A 20,454-nucleotide genomic window follows, 5' to 3' on the forward strand; every position below is an offset into this window, starting at 1 on the left:
TTGGGGAAACAACAGACGATTACACGAGGGCAAGCATGCCATCGGTAGCATGCCATTTATTTGCACCTCCTTAATAAATTGAACTGAATTGACCTATGCTCCTATTTAAGATTTCCTTCTGACTCCTTGCGGGACGTCCCCATGATATTACAGAAAACTGATAGTTTCCTTCAAAAAGTAGATTTTTAGGTGTAGTGTTGATGTACCAAATCTTGTTGATTTATCTGTTATCGTTCAGAAAATATTATACCTGTGCAGGACTTTATGTACACCCTGTACATATACTGTAAGTATCATAAGCCTGGTACATACTGCTGGTTCTTTGAAAATACTGATGGAAACCGTATTAGTTAGGCATGGTTTTAATTGACTTTGAGACCCTATAGGGTGTAAGAGAGATCTTATTAACGTTTTATTATCACTCACTTTTTTCTAAACTGCCAGAAATTTTAACTCTTGACTCGGCATTATCACAGTTCACTTTAATTTCACAGATATAAAGTACTGAATTAAAGTTTTTTTTATTATGAAAATGGTGTTTAGTTGAGCTAAATGTTAGATTTAAGAAAATTAAGTAATTATCAAATGCTCAATAGAATTATATCTGATATATAGAGACTTAATACTGGAAAATCGTTATACAATAATTTTAATAGTAAATAGTTAGGAAGAAAATAAAATTTTATTTTTAAATGTATAAAAGGCACGAATATAACATATCGTTCGATATTTTAAACTCACAATCAAACATGTTAAACTACATAAGTACATGTATTTGTAAAGTGTCCGTTCTTCTTAACGAATTCAATACTTTTTATTGTATCACATATTTAGATTTTTAAAGTTAAAATATGTTAAAAATATTATAAGACGTTGTATTATAAAACTAGTAGAACAATCTGAAGTTTAATGCTTTTCCCAAGCATAGTCATAGCGTATTCGTTAAATTAAATTAAATCTAGGACATTTTAATTAAATTCTAAATTTAAATCTCCTTTGTGCGCAGGAATAATTAATGAAACGCATCAAAGCCTTTAAGATTTACTTCAAAGAAAGTATTTAGTTTTAAAACAATAGCATAGTGATGAAAATCAGAAAGAAAGCGTTAATTTCCTAAGACTTCTTCTGTTGTTTCAAAGAAATTAATTATTTCGCATCTTCACTGTTACTTTATAAACACTCGTGAACACTTTGATCAGATTTTCATAATCTCTCTTCTTAAGTTTTTAGAAAATATTTGTAAGGAGTTTTAAATTCCTACTTAAAGAATTTTCTTTGTATATTTTCTTGGTTTATTTAGATAAAGTACCAATTATGAGTAATAATTCTGTATATAATAGTAATACAGGGTTTGTATGTATGTATTATTGTTATTATTATTCTATACATAATCTAACATAAGTTTGTATATTCGAAAGAAGAATTTTTTACGAAAGATTTCACTTTACTTTCATAATATTAAAAAAAAAAAACCCTATAGTGAAAAGACATTTATTTAATCCTTTCGTTCTCCAATCCTTACATTATTTTACTGTCTTACTCCTTTACAATTTTTTCTTTCAAATATTTTCAAAGAATACAAATATGAATCAGAATTAACCTAACTATCGAAATATTCAATACTGAAGAATTTTCCAGTAGCCTTACATGCATTCATTTTTGGTATTTACTCAAAAATAAAGTTACATTTTTCTTCTAGGTTTTGCTATATAGCTATTTATTAATTTTTACTAACAAAATAGACCTAACAATGGAACTTTTTAATTGCTAACGAGACAATAAACTCTGAATAGCCAAATTAGACTTTGAACACTACTTTTAAGTAAAATCTATGGCTCAAAACGTTGTTTTACCATGTCCAACTGAAATGTTTACCATCAGGAGAGCTGTTATTTGTTACGTAACAACTGGTGATTAGGAGCGAATGTTGAGTTAGGAGCAACACGGCAAGTATCAATCGGTATAAAAATGTTAAAAAGGCTGCTTCGCAACCATTTCAGTCGAGTTTCGTGCTTTTAAACACCTTTAACATATTATGATATTAAAACAGTTGGAAGCTTATTTTTTTCGATTAATGGTTTGCTTAAATAAAGCAAATACCAACTATTTGGCATTTGCCATCGTCAGGAGTAAGAAAATTTTGGGACACTACATTTTTGGATTTTCAGTCTAAACTCTCACTCATGTGAATAGCTAACCTAATACATCTCTGAGTGCAGCTGTTGACATTCTAAATGTAGCATGCAGAATCACGGAAAACAATCAACCATAGAAAATTGATCATTGGACAAAGGAAGTGTTCATTTAATATAAAAGATTGTAAGAATTGTGAAAAGGCGGCTCTTATATTATTGGTTTCTTCTACATGAACCTTTAAGATCATATTTAACTGCACCTTATACTACTCTTATTCTGTATGATACAAAATTAATTTTTCTTTTTCACTTTTTACCTTTGGGTACTAAAATAGTCTAATAATTAATAATTATATTGATAGACTCCTACCAGTTATTTGATTAATTAGAGATTTTTATTACAGCAGGAAACTTGATTTTAAATGAGGTGATGATTTATATATATATATATAAAGTATATATATATATAAAGTATATATATATATATATACAAGCCAATATATATATATATATATATATAAAGTATATATATATATATATATATATATATATATATATATATATATAAAGTATTATTGGCTTGTTTGTTACGTTAGGCAATTAAATTCTATTCACAAGTTAAAAATAACAACATAACAAGCAACAAAATATCGTAAGAAACATAATAAAAAAAATACCCGAAAAAGAATACCTATAAGCAGTATCAAGATCAAATAAAGTTAATAGTTAGTAAATTTTTTCTATACTTTCAGCATATCTAGCTGCAGGTATTACGAAAAGTAAGAAGGTATACAAAGCCAAATGGACCCTCCCAGCGTGATTCAAGTTATTTAATCTACACAAGGTGTTATAGAGTGCAACTCTAATTTTGGATTAGCAAATCATGCTATGTGATTAATAAACATATATACTACAAGTTGTACTAAAAGTTTCTATCTCATCCCCTTCTTCATAGATGAACTGTCGCTAATCTTTGCATTTCTTTTGGTATCCCTAATATTCTGTAATAAAATCACCTGAGGACGTGTTTGATGTCACATTTATAAAGACGAATATATAAAGACAGAAATCTGATTTCGTAATTAAGTGGTGAGGTCACTAGGTAAAACGCCCAGCGAATTGTACTTCGTGGATGCTAATTTTAAATATACGAATAGATTTTAATGGCACCACCTGGCATTTTAATTTTAATGGCACACTAAGGACTTTTCAATAATGAAATATATAGTATCATTTCCCTGTACATATCTTGTTCTTAAGTAGATACAGATGTCTCTAGCACCTAAAAAAGCATTCAGATAAATTAAAACTAAAAACAACTAAAATAAATTAATATCAGTGTTTTAGTGACAAAAATATATTGATTTAAGGTGGCACAAGGTATTCAATCTGTTTAAGGACCTTAGGAATATGCATTTTTATAAGTATATATGAGTATATGTAAGTATTTTTGTTTACTATGTCAACCAAGTAAATTGCTTATTACCTTTCTGTTAACTGATTCCGATATATGTTAAAATTTCAAGACTTTAGAATCTTAGAAGCCTTAAGTCTTCTCAAAGTCGGTTTAAAATCGATAAAATATTTGTGTTTAACAGACAATAAAGTGAGTAAAACTTTTTAACTTCTATACATGAGTTTTATGCTCCGTCCTTAACACTTTTCATTAGTAATCCTTCTCATGACCTTTTACTATGGGCTCTGGCATAACACAGTAAAACAATCCCTTTGCATTAAATTTACTCTTCATATCAAACATCCATATACTTAGCCTTGTACTGACATTCTTTGTGTATACGTCGATATCGTGAGTGTATTTTGTAACAATCACACGCTAGCTTTTCTACGTAAACTGCAAAAATAACTAACTTGCAGTAGACTAAACAATACATTTTTTTACAGCCAACATTAGTGTATAACCTCATTTCATAAGAAATCTTAGATGGCAGATTTAGGCTTTCAATGGATTTTCACCCAGCGATACAGTTGATGTAACAGCTTTTGGAACTATAATACTAAGTGGCGATGGCCGAGCGGTCTAAGTCGTTGGACTTTGGGTCTGAGTTAGAGATAACGCAGGTTCAAATCCTGTCAGTGACCATTTTATCAGTACCATCGACCTTGTACTGTATCGACTCTCCCCCTTATTCTGTTTGATAAGATCCTCGCACAGGCCAGTGGCCCATGAGGGCGGACAGAATAAGGCTTAAAAGGGGATCGGCCTCTCCTTTAAAAAAAAAAAATAGTGATTATATTATAATTTTTACTGACTATTAAGCTATTAACAGTATTTTTACAAGCCGTGACAATATTATTTGTGATTATTCCCATTTAAAATAAACACATTTATTATACTTCCTACATTTTAGTGTTTACATCATACACACAATTTTAACCAACTGCTATTAAAATTCAGTTGAGTTTTTTAAGAGAAAACTGATATTTATAATTTCTTACTTTAAAAACTACCACATATATACAGAACACTTGTAATTAAAAGCCGATTTGTACTAAATTACTTGATAACGTATTATTTTATATACTTTTCTCAACGATTATGTCCAATAATAACTACAAACACAAAACACTGCGTACGTTTCATATATTAACGGTATAATTAGTTGATTTAGGTTTTATTTTCTAATTCATTAACTCATAGTAAAGGTTATATTACAATAAGGTAACCAAATGAGAGCAACTCTAGAAAAGATATGCAATAACTACTTTGTAAAGTTTTTTTTTTTTGGAATTGGTTCAACTTATTTTTTCAATCTTTGAACTACTACAAAGAATAATACTTGCATATTATATCTTGAGTAATTTTTATGGACTACTGTGCCGACATAGTAACATTTATTGTGAATTAGAAAACAAAACTTATATGAATAAACTCACATTTATTTTTATTTTAATAAAGAAACTGCCGCTAGAATATAGAGAGGTGGAAATTGCCTTTTACACCTACTGGATAGTATATAATAACAGAACCACGATTTAAATGATAAAAAACTATATTAATATGTAAATCACAATATTTTTTGCATACAAACTTTACGTTAGTAAAATTGTATTATTTATTATTATTTCAAAATATTAAGTACATCGATGGCTATAATACACAACAAAAGACAGTTTGGAATTATTTACACACTGATATCCTAATGGAGCTTGCAGACTGATGAATGCGAGTTCCCTAGAATGAAAAGAAGCACCAGTCCGTGATGAGGAGCAGAATAAAGTGACACTCCTCCAGTTGAGACTCTCAAATGGCTTACGATCTTGGAAACATTCATTTCCAGCTTTTTATATTTTATTTATTGTAATATCCATCAACAAAAAAACCAAAACCTTTTATAATGCTCTTTTTTCTAATTAATTAATTGTAAGTGTAAAATAAACAAACGACACTGAATTCCTGAAAATAACTTTTTAAAATTAAACTACTCTTAGTAACGATTTGAGATTAGGCATCATAATTTACAAGTAATTTTAACTTATTATAATTAACTTAAAACAAAGATTAAAAGAACTTTCCATCCAAATATATGTTTATGGTTATATAGAAATGTAAAAAATACATTGGATTTGTATGTAATTGAAACAAATGTTCATAAAATTTGTGTTGACAGCTTTAATGTTTGAAATTTGATGGTGCAAACACTATTGTACCGTTTGAGATGAAATATTTTATGAACTTACTAAAAATATTCATGCAATGTCTAACAAAGGCTACCAATTTTTCATGAGTAACATGAGGACAGTTTAAAGTTTTGCTGCACGTAGCAGGACATCAAAGTGGGATGGGAATGGAAACGCCTAGAACATCGACATTTGATTAAAGGATTTTATTTACAAGGTATAATAAGGTAATTAAACTATTTATACATACCTGTATTTAAGAATTTATTAAAATGTATTATATTAAGAGTCAATAAAAATAAAAATTGTGACAGATTATTCAAATTATTCTTCAAATACGATGCATTGGAAACAAAATATTTTACTTTTAGATTGAACGGATATCGTTAATTATATTATATTATTTTGTTATAATGCTCTTCAATTCCATGACTTCATCTACAAAAATTTTAGAATTATAGAAAATCTCAGGACATTCGAAAGATTACATTTTCTTTACCTCAATTTTTATGAACTTATACGTTTACTTATTTTACCTCATACATCAAATCAAGACGGCTATTGTGTACGACTCCAAGAATTGCCGTTTTTTTCTTGAAATAAACGTACAGTATTACCATAACAACAATTAAGAACCGAGTTCTTGAAATATAAATATAACAAAACAATTTTTAGTTACAACATTTTCTAAGAAATATACACTTATTTCCACATAGCCTGCATATTGGATGTTTTTATATGATGTGGGGACATTTCCCCATTTATTAACGTTATATTTAACGTAAATAAATTGTTATAAAAATGACTTGGTAATAATCTGATATAGATTTATTGTAGTTATAACTGTTGACTTAAAATTATAGCTAATAGTAGGATATTATTTGTCAATGTTTTGAATGAAATATACTGACAGAAAGCATTTTAAAGAGAAGCCGAATTATGTGACATCGTTTATTCAAATGAATTCATTAGCTCCCAACTGTAAGTTTGAATACGCTCTGTGAAGCATGTATTCTAACTTTTGTATTCAAAGGGACTTTTGTGTTCTAGAGAAGTGTTTACCATCTTTAGGCGGTAAAATTATTCAAGGACGGGCACTATATTTTTTGTTGGCTTCACTTTCATGCAACCGATTGTCTACCTAATTCGCTAAAACTTGACACATAGGGCTGGATGTACTCTATTTTAAGACCATCCACAAAAGGAATTTATTCTACAATGTCTTGATTGCTACGCAGTTGTAGCCTACATATATATTCAAAGCTTCAGTGGCATACTCTGGATAGCTTTTGGACCATTGATCTGGTAAGAATAAGTCAAAATCAGTTCGGACCACACCATAATACCCGAATTTCTCCTAGCTTTAAAAACATATCTTCCGTACTTAGAGAAGCTTACAGTCTATGAGGGGATAAGGATTCTGTGCGGTGTAATTTATGTTAATCCTATTGGTCCTAAGTCGACAATAAAGAAAATGGGTTTAACTTATTAAATTAACATAAATATTTCATCGTTGATAGGTGTATTTGATAAAACCTGTATGATACTAACAGATTTTGGGCGTATTTACAACCAATTTCACCTATCTTTTTTATTAATGAAAGTTTAAGCTTATTTGGCTCAGCCTTTTATTTCTTAAGTGAATAAATAAATAATAGAATGTAAAGTCAATGTTAGAACTAGGTTAAAATATCATGGAATTTGGATGAGGGCCATTGAATTCCATTACTAAGTAGGTTGATACAAATTCTTTTTTGTTTGCCAACAACAGGACATCTCGAAAATTAAAGTAGCTATAGACTTAAAATGTCGCAAACAACCTTAGCGTAGAGTAGCGTAGGATAGTACACGACACGTGGTGTGGCGTACTATTAACTTGTTTTTCTTTATATATGTACTTAAATGAGTGTAAATAAAATCTATGGGTTAACAATCATGAAGAAACTATTTGGCCTACATTGATTGGTTAAAACTTGTATTTTCGATTATTTTCAGTTTAAGACAAAAAAGGTTAATGGTAGGCGACACTGATACTGTAGAGTGGAGTTAACCTAATTACGGGTGAACAAACCACCGGCTGTTACTGTTGTTACGGAAGTGTTATATAATGCAGTAGCAAGGGTATAGGCACAACTATCCTACGTGCTTGGAATTCTGTTGCTCAGACTGCCCAAGGGATAACCAATAGAATATTTGGATGCTTTTCTTACAACTATTGGTAACATGAGTTTGTCATAAAATATTTTCCTTTTGATATTTTTCACTAGTACTTGAATAATTTATGAAGAAATCGAAGTATACATTAAATTTATGAATACATCTATATTAAACTGTATGAGATTTATACTATTACAACATAATTTTATATTTAAGAAAAATAATATTTCTTAAAAGTGTAAAATTGGTTGCAATATGCAACTGTTAAGACGTGCATTAAAATTGAAAACTTCCTTTTGTTTTCTATATTAATGTATAAAATGAATAAAAAGGTAGAATAACGTTGACGTAGATATAAACTGACGTTTATAGCCAACTGGCAAGATTAACAGCTTGTATTACTCTAGCAATGTGCTCGTGTATGTACCAAATATTACCGACTATACAACGAAGGCCTCTAAATGTTATAAAAAATAAACTTGGCTTTATTAAAATCAAATATCAGCAGGCGTAAAAATGTAAATATGTGGCCATATAAATACATAATAGTAAAGATTTATGTGCATTTCAATTCGGGTACAGGTTGTTAGTAGGCCGCAGTTCATTCGTCTTTTACACGTATCAGTAATACAGTATAAACATTATTCTTTAATTTACTTAAATAAACTGCAAATATCTAAATACTTTATGCAAATCTTTGTTAGACTTGATATAGAATTAAATAAACTCCATTACGTTACATTCTCTCACAAAAACCGCATTTCATGAATTGCGAAAAATAAATTAATGAGAGCAATATTTTTAACTTTATTTGAATATAATGCATTAGTGTGCTTTCATGTTATGAAATTAGTTTCGATAAACACTTTATAAGTAATTGGAAAAAGTGCAATACACTTTAAACACAGCACTGTAATTCAGTTTTAGAATTAATGTACGCTATAATGTATATTTTTCATTAATACCTCATACTTTTATTATTTCATATCTTTCATAGTTAATTATGACAATTCAAATCTAAAAACATCCCTCTGATGCGAAAAGACTGAATGGATTATGTCACTTTAATGCTTTGCTATTGCTGTTATTTTTTGCTTTAAAATTGAAGTTTACAAATATATATAATAACCGATACGTATATCAAAGTATACTATTATAACAATTTATAGCTAATATAACAGTATAAATCAAGATCTTAATCTTAATCTATAAAGTTTCCAAATATAAAGTGAAAGAGCCTGTTAAATGTAAACAACCATATGTTTAATTAATTTAACCACAATTTTCAATTAGTTTACATTTATAATATGGGAAGGCATTTAAGTAAATTTTATAGTAAAAAACTTCATATTTTAACCTTTTCCCCAACCTCTGTTGAGCACAGAGTAAGACAGTATAACGATAAGAAATTTAAAAGTTTTGATTAGAAATTTAATTTTAACTGATCATTTTAGCAATTATTAAGTATGCAGTGATTTGATAGGCCTTTAATGGATATATAAAAAAACAAATTTACCATACAACGTTTACTATCAACTTAATAACTATTGTAAAGCCCATCTTAAATTGTTTTCGACAGAATTAGGCTTTACAAATCTGTGTATATATATATATATATATATATATATATATATATATATATATATATATATACATACTTGATATATATATACATACATATATATACATACAGAATATATATATATATATATATATATATATATATATATATTCTTGATAGAGAATCAATGCAAAATTAACTAATTAACATGTTCATATACATGCACAGCAGCTGGTAACTACTAACTGCCTTACTTAGATATGAGAAGTAAATATAAGTATAGTTTTATTTTTTTAATACCATCCACAAAATGCTTTTATAAACTATTTAAAGAAAATTAACTTTCATGCAAAGATAGGATATTTTTGACAGGTGATATGATCACTGACACGCAATGTCACATTAATTTCTATTGTCATTAATAAATAACTCGTTGCGTGCTACATATAGTAATGACAAATATTATTATCTAACTTTTATTATAGATATCAGCAGTGGCGAGATTTTTATTCCTATTAGTTTATTCTAGCTTTTACTTAACAAAAGTAATTGTGGAACTGTACATTTAGGGTATATAATTTGGTTTCCATAGACATTTTGGGACGGATGATCCTTATGTTGTATAGAAAATCTTGTTGTACATGTTTATTGAAACCTAGACGTATTAGATCCACAACGAGAAACTTCATTATTACGTAATTTACGTTACGATATGGAGGAAATAACTTAATGATCTTAGCAGTGAAATACGACACTGTCGCCAATTATCCCCTTCGCCATAAGTGTAATTAAAGAAGGCTGACTGTAGTCCCAATTATTTGTGAGAAAAAACTCTAATTGATTAATCGTTTTATTTTTAATTCAATTATCTTTTTTCTACTAACTCTACAATATTTTACAGCTATATACATACTTTATTATCAATCCTTCTACAGTGGATGCAATCTTTAAAACATGCTAAAAACACGATATTTTTGGGCCAAATTAACAGGTTTATACGGCTTCTTCACTTGATTCATGATTTCTGACTAGATATATTGTCTGGCAAAGAAAGTCGCATATGTAATATCTTTTTCTCTTACATATCAAATACAGGTGTACTTTGGTGCACTTGAAAAAAAACGTTTTGGCACTTGGACAAACACTGATTATCACACACACACACACACACACACACACACACACACACACACACACACACACACACACACACACACACACACACACACAGCTGAATATAACAGATCATTACGCTTTAGATTTAAGGTTGTTGGGAGTTGACAAGCAAAGATCAAAAAATAATATTTTTGTTCTGTTTTGGATCAGAAAATGCTCAAAAGACAATTGCATTTGGCTGACTGGAGTTCAATTTTTGGTAATAATGATGTAAATTTGACTGTCTCGAACTTTTATAAAGTCTATTACGATTGTGTCAATGCATCGAGCACTCTGAAAAAAATAAATAGCAATAATAGGAAAAGAAAAGAATGGATTACAGATTACGTTATTAACTTAGTACATGAAAAGAAACCGATTATTTGAAATTTTTAAAAAAGACAGGGACAATTTAGAGAAAAGAAATTCATATAAAAGGTATTCAAGACATGTAGCAAGGCACATAAAAAGAGCCAAGCTTACTTATTTTTCAAAATTGATTAACAACTGTAACGGTGACTCAAAAAAGTACTGGGATGTAATAAAAAAAGTCGTAAAGGGGAACAAAAAGTCTTTAAATAATATCCAAGTGGGAGATGTGGTGTTGAATGTTAATGGTAACGAAAAAATTGTAGCTAATGAGTTTAACTCATATTTTACAAGTATTATTCCGAGTCTGCGATCTGAAGCTTTTGGTTGTGATTTATTTAATGATAATATTTCAGAATGCAATGTGCACCTTGAAGGCCTTGATTGTAGCCTTGATGAAGTGGTACATGCCATTAAATCACTAAAAAATAAAGTTAGTAGTGGGGTTGATGGTATAAGTAGCAGAACAGTTAAGGAAAATATGGATATTTTTGCCCCTTTGTTGTTACATATTTTTAGAGAATCGTTAAGTTTAGGAATTTTTCCTGATACTTTTAAGGTAGCTATTGTAGTACCAATTTATAAGACAGGTGTTGTCTCTAGTGTTTCATCATACCGTCCGATCTCTGTAATAAACACAATAGCTAAGGTATTTGAACTAGTAATAAAAACCAAGTTACTAGATTACTTTTTTGAGAGGTCCTTGTTCTCCAGAAATCAGTTTGGCTTTCTGAAGGACAAAGGTACAGATATAGCCATAGAAAAACATATAAGTTGCATTACTAACTCTATAAATAAAAATAATTACACACTTGCAATTTACTTGGATATTCAGAAGGCATTTGATGCTTTGGATATTAATATATTAATAAATAAATTAAGATTGTATGGTATAGGAGGTAACGCACTAAAGTGGTTTGGATCCTTTTGCTACCATAGAAGACAGGTTGTCAGGGTGAACAAGGTTTTGAGTGATGCAATGTATTTGCGCTACGGCACACCACAAGGGGGGGTTTTAGGGCCTATAATGTTTTTAGTATACATAAACGATATGTTAAGTCTGAATTTTAATTCATCAATCTTTGCTTATGCTGATGACACAGCTTTGGTGTGCTCAGCTTACAACAGAGACTCATTAAAATACAAAATTCATAGAGATTTGGAACAAATCTCTGCTTGGCTAATTCAAAATAAGTTACTCATTAACTCGTCAAAATCTAAGTGCATAATGTTTTTTGACTGTGATATTTCTAAGGAAACTCTAAAAAATACCTTTGATTTGGTTTGCCATAAACACCAATGTTTGTATTCTTGTACATGTGAAAATATTGAAATAGTCGCATCTGTTAAGTATCTAGGGCTTCATGTTGACCAATACTTAAAATGGGATCAGCACGCTAATTACCTGTCGAAAAAACTTAATAAGATTAACTACGGGCTGTACCATATGAAAAATTTTGTTGGTGGTGACCATTTAAGAACTCTCTACTTGGCGTGGTTTGAGAGTACCCTGAGGTATGGTTTAATTCATTATGGAGGAACCTACCCAACCATAATCAGGAACATTATAATGTGTCAGAGACTTGCACTGCGCACGGTTTATGGGTTAAGGCGGATGGAGAGCATGAGTTATTTGTTTTCTGAACATAATATTTTGAAATTTGAACAGTTATATGTTTATAGCGCTGTAATGCATGTTTATAAATTTTTACAACAATATAAGTTTATAGAAATTAATAGAGTTACTCGCAGTACACAATACATGTTTCTTGAAACGCCATTTTTTGTAAAGGAAGTTTGTAGAAAACAACTATGCTATCAGGGACCTACAATGTTTAATTCAATAGTGCAGTATTATGGAAACAGCATAATATTTGAAGCTAAGCCAAAGGTGAAGATGAAGGTAATATCTTTTGTAGTAAACACAATGTAATGATAGGAATATGGGATTTTTTAGGGCAAATTTGTTTTTGTTTTTAAACTTATGTGACTTATTCTCTTTGCATGTTCGTGGTTCTAGTCAAAGTTGTTGCATTGTTCGAGTTGTTCACTTTGGCCTTGTTATTTGTTATGCTGTTATTTATTATAGATATATTTATGGAGTATATAATATTTATTTTTGTGTAGGCTACTTGAGGAAGTTTATTGTTGTTGTTGTTATTTGTTGCACTGTTGATAAATATATATTTGTTGTTAAACCTTATTGTTATTTGTTATCGATTATGAAGTTTATAAAATTGCTGTTACCATGTTATATATTTTATATCATATAATAATTATTTGTATATCTTGCTATAGCTGTTATAAATCACGTAATTACTGTCGTAAGGACATTGTATAAATTATTAGTTTATATAGTACATGTATAATAATTACTTCAATCCCACGCGCAACCTATGAGTTGCATGGGAACAATAGAAAAATGTATTGCATGTTATTCCTGAATAAAGATGATTTGAACTTGAACTTGAACTTGAACACACACACACACCATGGAAAACCGTATCATATATCTCCATCAAGTTCGATCCACGCACAAACTTTGCTTAATTTGTGGGAAGAACACTTAAATAGATAGCATAGGGAATATTTGCAAGGTAAGTTTTCGGTGTGAAAAATATATCGTGTTTTATAAATTATGTATGTTAATATTTCTCGAACAGACTCCATATACAGTTTGTCTGAATTTCATCTTTTCCGAACCGCTTATACATTTTGGTAGTTATATCAATATAGATTTTATGACATTTTGCAGAAGCTATCCTTGACTTTATCTTTGCAGATATTATAGTAGACATAAAAGGTTGTAGTTAGTAGAAAACACAAAGGGAGCAATTGTGCTTCCTACTATTGTTTTTCTACTATATGTATAAAACTAAAATTTATGGCACCACACCTCCATATCATAGATAATCTGATATTACAGAAATTTGGTTTGTGACCAAATTTGTAGGTATCCCTTAACTATAGTTTTGTTTTTTGTAATTTGAATGTATTTATAACATTAAAAAATACATTGATTATTGTTTTCTTTACAATAATACTATTATAGGTATAAAGAAAGAAAATATTAATATAAACAAATATGAAACCACTTAAACTGCTAAAAACTACATAAAGAACACTGCATGGGTTTTGTTTTATAAGAGTTTATTTTTATTGTAAAGAGTGTTTCGCGAGAGGTTGCCACAACGTAAGGCAAAGTTAGTAGATACGAAACAAGAACACGTTATTATGAATTCTTTGTTTGAAGTTTATTTTTATTGTAAAGAGTGTTCCGCGAGAGGTTGCCACAACGTAAGGCAAAGTTAGTAGATACGAAACAAGAACACGTTATTATGAATTCTTTGTTTGAAGTTTATTTTTATTGTAAAGAGTGTTTCGCGAGAGGTTGCCACAACGTAAGGCAAAGTTAGTAGATACGAAACAAGAACACGTTATTATGAATTCTTTGTTTGAAGTTTATTTTTATTGTAAAGAGTGTTTCGCGAGAGGTTGCCACAACGTAAGGCAAAGTTAGTAGATACGAAACAAGTACACGTTATTATGAATTCTTTGTTTGAAGTTTATTTTTTGTGTGACTGATTTTTTTTTTACTGAACGATGGAAAATGTTCGGAAACATTGTATTTTGAACATATGCCCTATTTACCTCATTTTGCCTGTCTGCACGTAATAACTACACGTGATAATAAATAAAATATGTAGTTTTATTGTTATAATTACATTTCAAAAGCGGGTAATGCGAATAACTTGAATCTTAGCATTTATGTTAAAATAATTTACGATCAGTGACAAAGAAGGTCAAAAATAATATTATTTTCCGTTTTAGAATGGTGGCAATTTAAACTTTTCAAAATTAACCATATTGAAAAACAGATCAGGCACCAGCAATCATGATCTCGTTAGCGTAATAAGTAAAATGGAAGGATGGATGTCTGTCGATCCATATTCATGATATATCAATAAGAGTTTTGCTAAGGGATAGAGAGTTCGTGTAAACAAAGTGTCTATACTGTGCTCGGTGAACCGCTGCCTCTAAAGGCCCTCGCCGATCAGGCGCTCTCCCACGCGCACTCACAACCTGATCAGGCTGTCAATGATGGACTGTTTCCTGTATCCTACATTTATCAATTTGAAAAATTCTTATTAAATTATATGAACAGGCCGAATACGTGTAAAGAGGCCGTAACGTGCCTCTAGTAGTAGGGTAAAGTTAAGAATATACAAGGCTTTTAAATTTAATCTGAAAACAAACTAAATTTTAGTTTCAATCATCATGAAACAATTATTTGTACCTTAAATTATTCATAAAGAAACCCGTATTTAACTAGTTTTTCTACATTATAATTGTGTGACTTTAAGAATCAAGTATACATAAATACAAGAAACATAAATTACATAAAGTACAGGCAATATTTGAACTAAATATTTTAAAACATTTAAAATATACTATACTCATGACTTAGTTACACTTAAATATACAATTAGTTATCATATTGTTATGACCTGGTTTATAATAACGTTATGAATCTGATTAAAAGAATGTTTAACTGTAATAGGAAAACTTCTTGACGTTAATCGAGTCTACATTACTCAGCGATGACACGACATAAACTAATTATATTCCGTGGAGAGCCTCATAAATTAATGGTTTTAATATTACACCATAGATTATTTTTAACAAGAAACCAGTACCTTTTGTGCTTTGAGGCATTAAATCGGTATCATTTTATAATTCGTAATTACTTTTTCAGTAATCTTTGAAATTTAAAGGCAATATGAATACATAAATAAAAAATAACAAAACCTAAATATTCAACACAATTTAGAAACTCTTGCAATGCAGTTGCTACTGGTTAGTATATTATAGCAAATTAGTATTGAAATAATTATTCTGTAGATAGTATGATAGTATAATGAATTGTGTAATTAAATGAGTTTTTAACATTGTTTTAGATCATTTCAAATATAATGAAGGATACAACATCCGATTAGAATACAAAGATATATTAAAATATTCCTGAAACCAGGAACTATCAATAAGAGCAATCCCTGTTTCCTTGTCTTTTGTATCCACATCCTTTCATCAGAACATATGAGTTCAAATATTTTCGTTGAGGAGACCCTTACTTGTAAATATACGCAAAGCAGACCTTAGGATATCCCATGATAATGTATATATATATATATATATATATATATATATATATATATATATATATACTGATATGTTTGATGTACATGATATGAGGATATGTACATGATAATGGAATCATATACTCTTCTAACATTTCTTTCCCAAACTATCCTGCTGTATCAGGCTCCAAGCCACTATTTAAGCGATGACTAAGAAGTCATCATGTCTTCAAGCTGTTAGATGTAGTTGAATTCCTGTAATGAAGTGTTTAAAATATTGAGTGTACAGTGTTATGCATATACAAGTATTTTATAAATATTATTGAAATTATGATATATCTTGCTGCACTGTATTTTTATCTCAGAACATGACTACATTCCACAGTTTTATTTTATTTTATTAATTTCATAAAATATGTTGTTTTCTTAAAAATTGAATAAGCTGTCATGGTAAAGCAATGGAATGAATTAAATGTAGTTAGCTGTAATAACTTTAGATGAATACAAAGTTAGCTTTACTATTTTATAAATACAGGTTCAAGAAAATATTTTGTCTTTATTAATAAGTTTATATTTTAGATATTCGGTTAGGTGAGATTACAATTTCCATTTCCAAACATGTTCTAAGATTAAGAGGTGTACTAAATCCTACCCTTTCACCAAGCTCATAATGGCCATTATCTACTATGAGTTTCAGCTTGGGACAGTCTCTAGCGAAAGTGTTCTCGAATGAATATTGGTTCAAGATTTCAGTCTTGGTTAGACCCTATAAATTTAGATATCACATCTCCATCGTACAGACAGGTAGACAGACGAAAAGTTTCCAATGTCTCGAGTCTGAACTTCGCTAGCGTTCAGCCAATAAGCTTGAGGAATTAAAATGTTTTCATTACAAATATTGTCTACTTATAAGTAATCTAATCACTATCGGAATAAGTAATAAATGCTGTAGCTGTGTTTTTATGAGTCGATACAAATGATCTGGACGAGAAAATATAATGCTAGGAGTAAGACGAGCTTATAAAAGTGTAAAGATATTATCCTTGATGCTGCAAGAGCACGTAAATTGAGATAAATTGAGGAGTTGAAGACGTGGGTAGGAGGTTAGTGGTAGGAGGTAGTAGGGGCTGAGATGACTTTCAAGGTGGTTTCAAACAATTCTACTCTACGCTATCAGATACTTTATTTACGAATAAGTCTAACAGGTATTTTTGTATATTTAAATAACAAATCGTATCCGTAAAATACCACACACATTTCACAATCGTTTATGGATAAATTATTTATTTTTCAGTGTTTCTACCATTGTAATTTATTGTAAAACATACATAGCTTTGTGTTTTCATATGTCTAGTGTAGTTTTATACGACTGATATTAAAATAATATAACATACCCATTTAGTAGATTGCATAGTAAATGTTTGAAATAATTATAATGTACAAATATTAAAGACACTGAAGCAACTGATTGGTGAGTTTTGTTTTCATACTGTCCTGTCCAATTATTTCTAGCTTCCGGCTTTCCAGTTTGATTAGCTAAGAGAAAAACTAATTAAGCTATACCGCATAGAAACGTTGTGAATGCTTGATCCTCCATAGCTAATAATATATTTGTAATTTACCATGCCATCATATAAAAGTTAGTAATTAAACTGCTGTTACGTATTGTCTGCTAGTTTTATCACAGTAAATGTCAAAAAATTGCTTACATATATTTATTACAATTTTGAAATTGACACAAACCCTAAATAATAATAATTTTCTATAACTGATTTGTTATTATTTTAATTTAAAAAGGTTGTGTTCTTATGTTTTGAAATAACGAAAGTGGATTTTTCTCGAAATAAAAACATAGGGAGGATTTACTAACAAACAAAAGAAAAAAGTGTATTTAGCGTATTATTGGTTTATAACCTGATTTATATGTGGTTATTGAAGCATCTATCAAGCTGTCAAAAAATTTTTTTAAACAACAGTTTTCCTCCATTCTCCTACATAGCAAAAGAAAAAGTTTATTATGTGACACCAAATCGGAATGAACATGACACTTGTCACACCAAGTACTGACTATTTTGACGTATTTCTTGAAGAATTGCCGCCATGTAAAGTGTAAACAACGAGTTTTTCTTCAATTCTCCACCATGAAATTGTTTCAAAAAGAACTTAAAAAGACAGTTGTAATTAGATAACAACATTTTAACATTTATTGCGTATTAGCTTTTGATCACTTACTACCAACTTTCGAAATAAGTCAATACAAATTAAAAGAGTTTATATTGTTCTCAATATTTAAAAAAAGTGATAGTTAGGCATTTAATTTACATCATAAGGAAGTTTTTCATCTAAGGTACATCTAAGAGCTATTTCTAATAGAGTTAAATGATGGTGTTAACTTAAAATTCATAAAACAACTATCTATGAGGTAGAAAACCTACTACTTTTTGGTCAGCTGTTGTAAGCAATGGAGGTGTTCATTGTTTTTTATTGTTACAAAAACACTGATATGAGAGGTATTTCCTATTATTTTTAATTTTTAGGGGTAAATTTTATTTCTTTTAAACTCCTTTTAAAGCTGCATTGTTCATTTTTTAGGATATAAGCTGCGTACCTTGAAAATACTGTTAACTTTACATCCAGTTACAATAAAGGAGCAAATTGTTTTAACGTATTTAATGTCAATGCGTTAACAATCATCGAATGTTCTCCCAGTATTTTTCAAACACACTATACCATTTTTGTATTACTGTTACACCACACCACAGTACAACCTGTAGCATCATCCATTTAAAACCATCTTTTGTTGCTCCAAGAGGTTTTCTCTCAACTTCTCTGTAGCTCCCACAAAAAGGTTACATAAAGCGTACCGCTCATTCATATTTTACCACCACAAATTTTAATATTGAAAGAGCGCCCTTTGATGGTTTGACCAGTAAAAAAATATTCTTTCAGACCTATACCGAAGTGGGAGAGTGTATCTTTTTAGAGCTTCATTTGTTATAGAAGTATATTTTATATAAAACAAATCTGTATAGTATTTCAGCATAAAAATAATTGCTTACGTATATTAATTTAATTTTAGATTTTATTTTTCAGTAGTTATTTTAGTATCAGCGGATATATTGTAGTAAGAATTAACCGAATTATAGGTAAGTTAAAATTTTTAACTTACCTTTATGTACAGAATTTATAATCTGTTATTATTTTTCCAATTTTAGACCTAAACGAAATTTATTTGAGGAATCAAATTACTGATCTGTCATTATTAGATTACATTAATTACGACCTTATATTAAATTGTTATTGTATGTACAAATAAGATCCATCTATTCCATCATAAGTTTCCGAATCAAATTTTACGTAAAATCTTTTTTTATATATCATAAAAAATTTTATGAGGTTATCACAGCTCATAAAATGAGATCGATAACTTGTTGTTAATATAATTCAAATGTAAGCCGTGAATTTAGAACTAATATGAGGTTTATGAAACCTGTCATTAAACACTTCATATCGGATGAATAACATTTCTGTGCTTAATTTTATTACAATTATGAATTAGGGTCCTGGGAAATGGGGTGGAAAAACAGAGCTTTCTCATAATCTAGATCTCTTATGTTGTGTACATCATGCAATAATCAATGCCTCCAAGCTTACACATCATATATCAACTCTAATAAAATTAGTTACATATTATAATAATTGGTGTAAGGTATGTACATTTACATATACAGTCTACAATGTACAACTAAAACTTGTACCGTAAATTAGTTAATTAAATTTCATATAATGTAAATTTCGCAACCTAGTCAGCCAGTATAATTTAATATTATTTTTATCCAATGTTCCGGAACTAAATTATCGGCGAAGTAACTACCTAAGTGGCACGCGGATGAATATTTTCTTCTAACCCTTTGTAGCAGCCCAACTACGTGACCGATCAGACCTCGCGCGCTTTGTCCTAAGTAAAATTTATCTTTTCGTATTATTAAATTAGCCCTTTGATGCCAAACATATAAAAATGAATGTAACATAAAGTAAAGTTGTAAATAGTAAAGTTACTTACCCTTGAAGATCTTTTATTTGCTTGATTGAGATAGATAAAAGTTGTGGCGTCGTCCTTAACAGCGAACACGTTGTTATAATAAGTAATTTGTATCATTAAATGGCTAATACCGTCGCGAATTTGTTTTAGGCGAGTTCACGTAGTTCACGTAGCTCACGTACCTGATGTATCTCACGTGTTGTTTGAGTAGATGGCTACCAGTTTCCCAACTTCTACTCCTATTCTAGAAATAACCGT

This window comes from Homalodisca vitripennis, chromosome 2, assembly GCF_021130785.1.
Source record: "Homalodisca vitripennis isolate AUS2020 chromosome 2, UT_GWSS_2.1, whole genome shotgun sequence".
NCBI lineage: Eukaryota > Metazoa > Arthropoda > Insecta > Hemiptera > Cicadellidae > Homalodisca > Homalodisca vitripennis.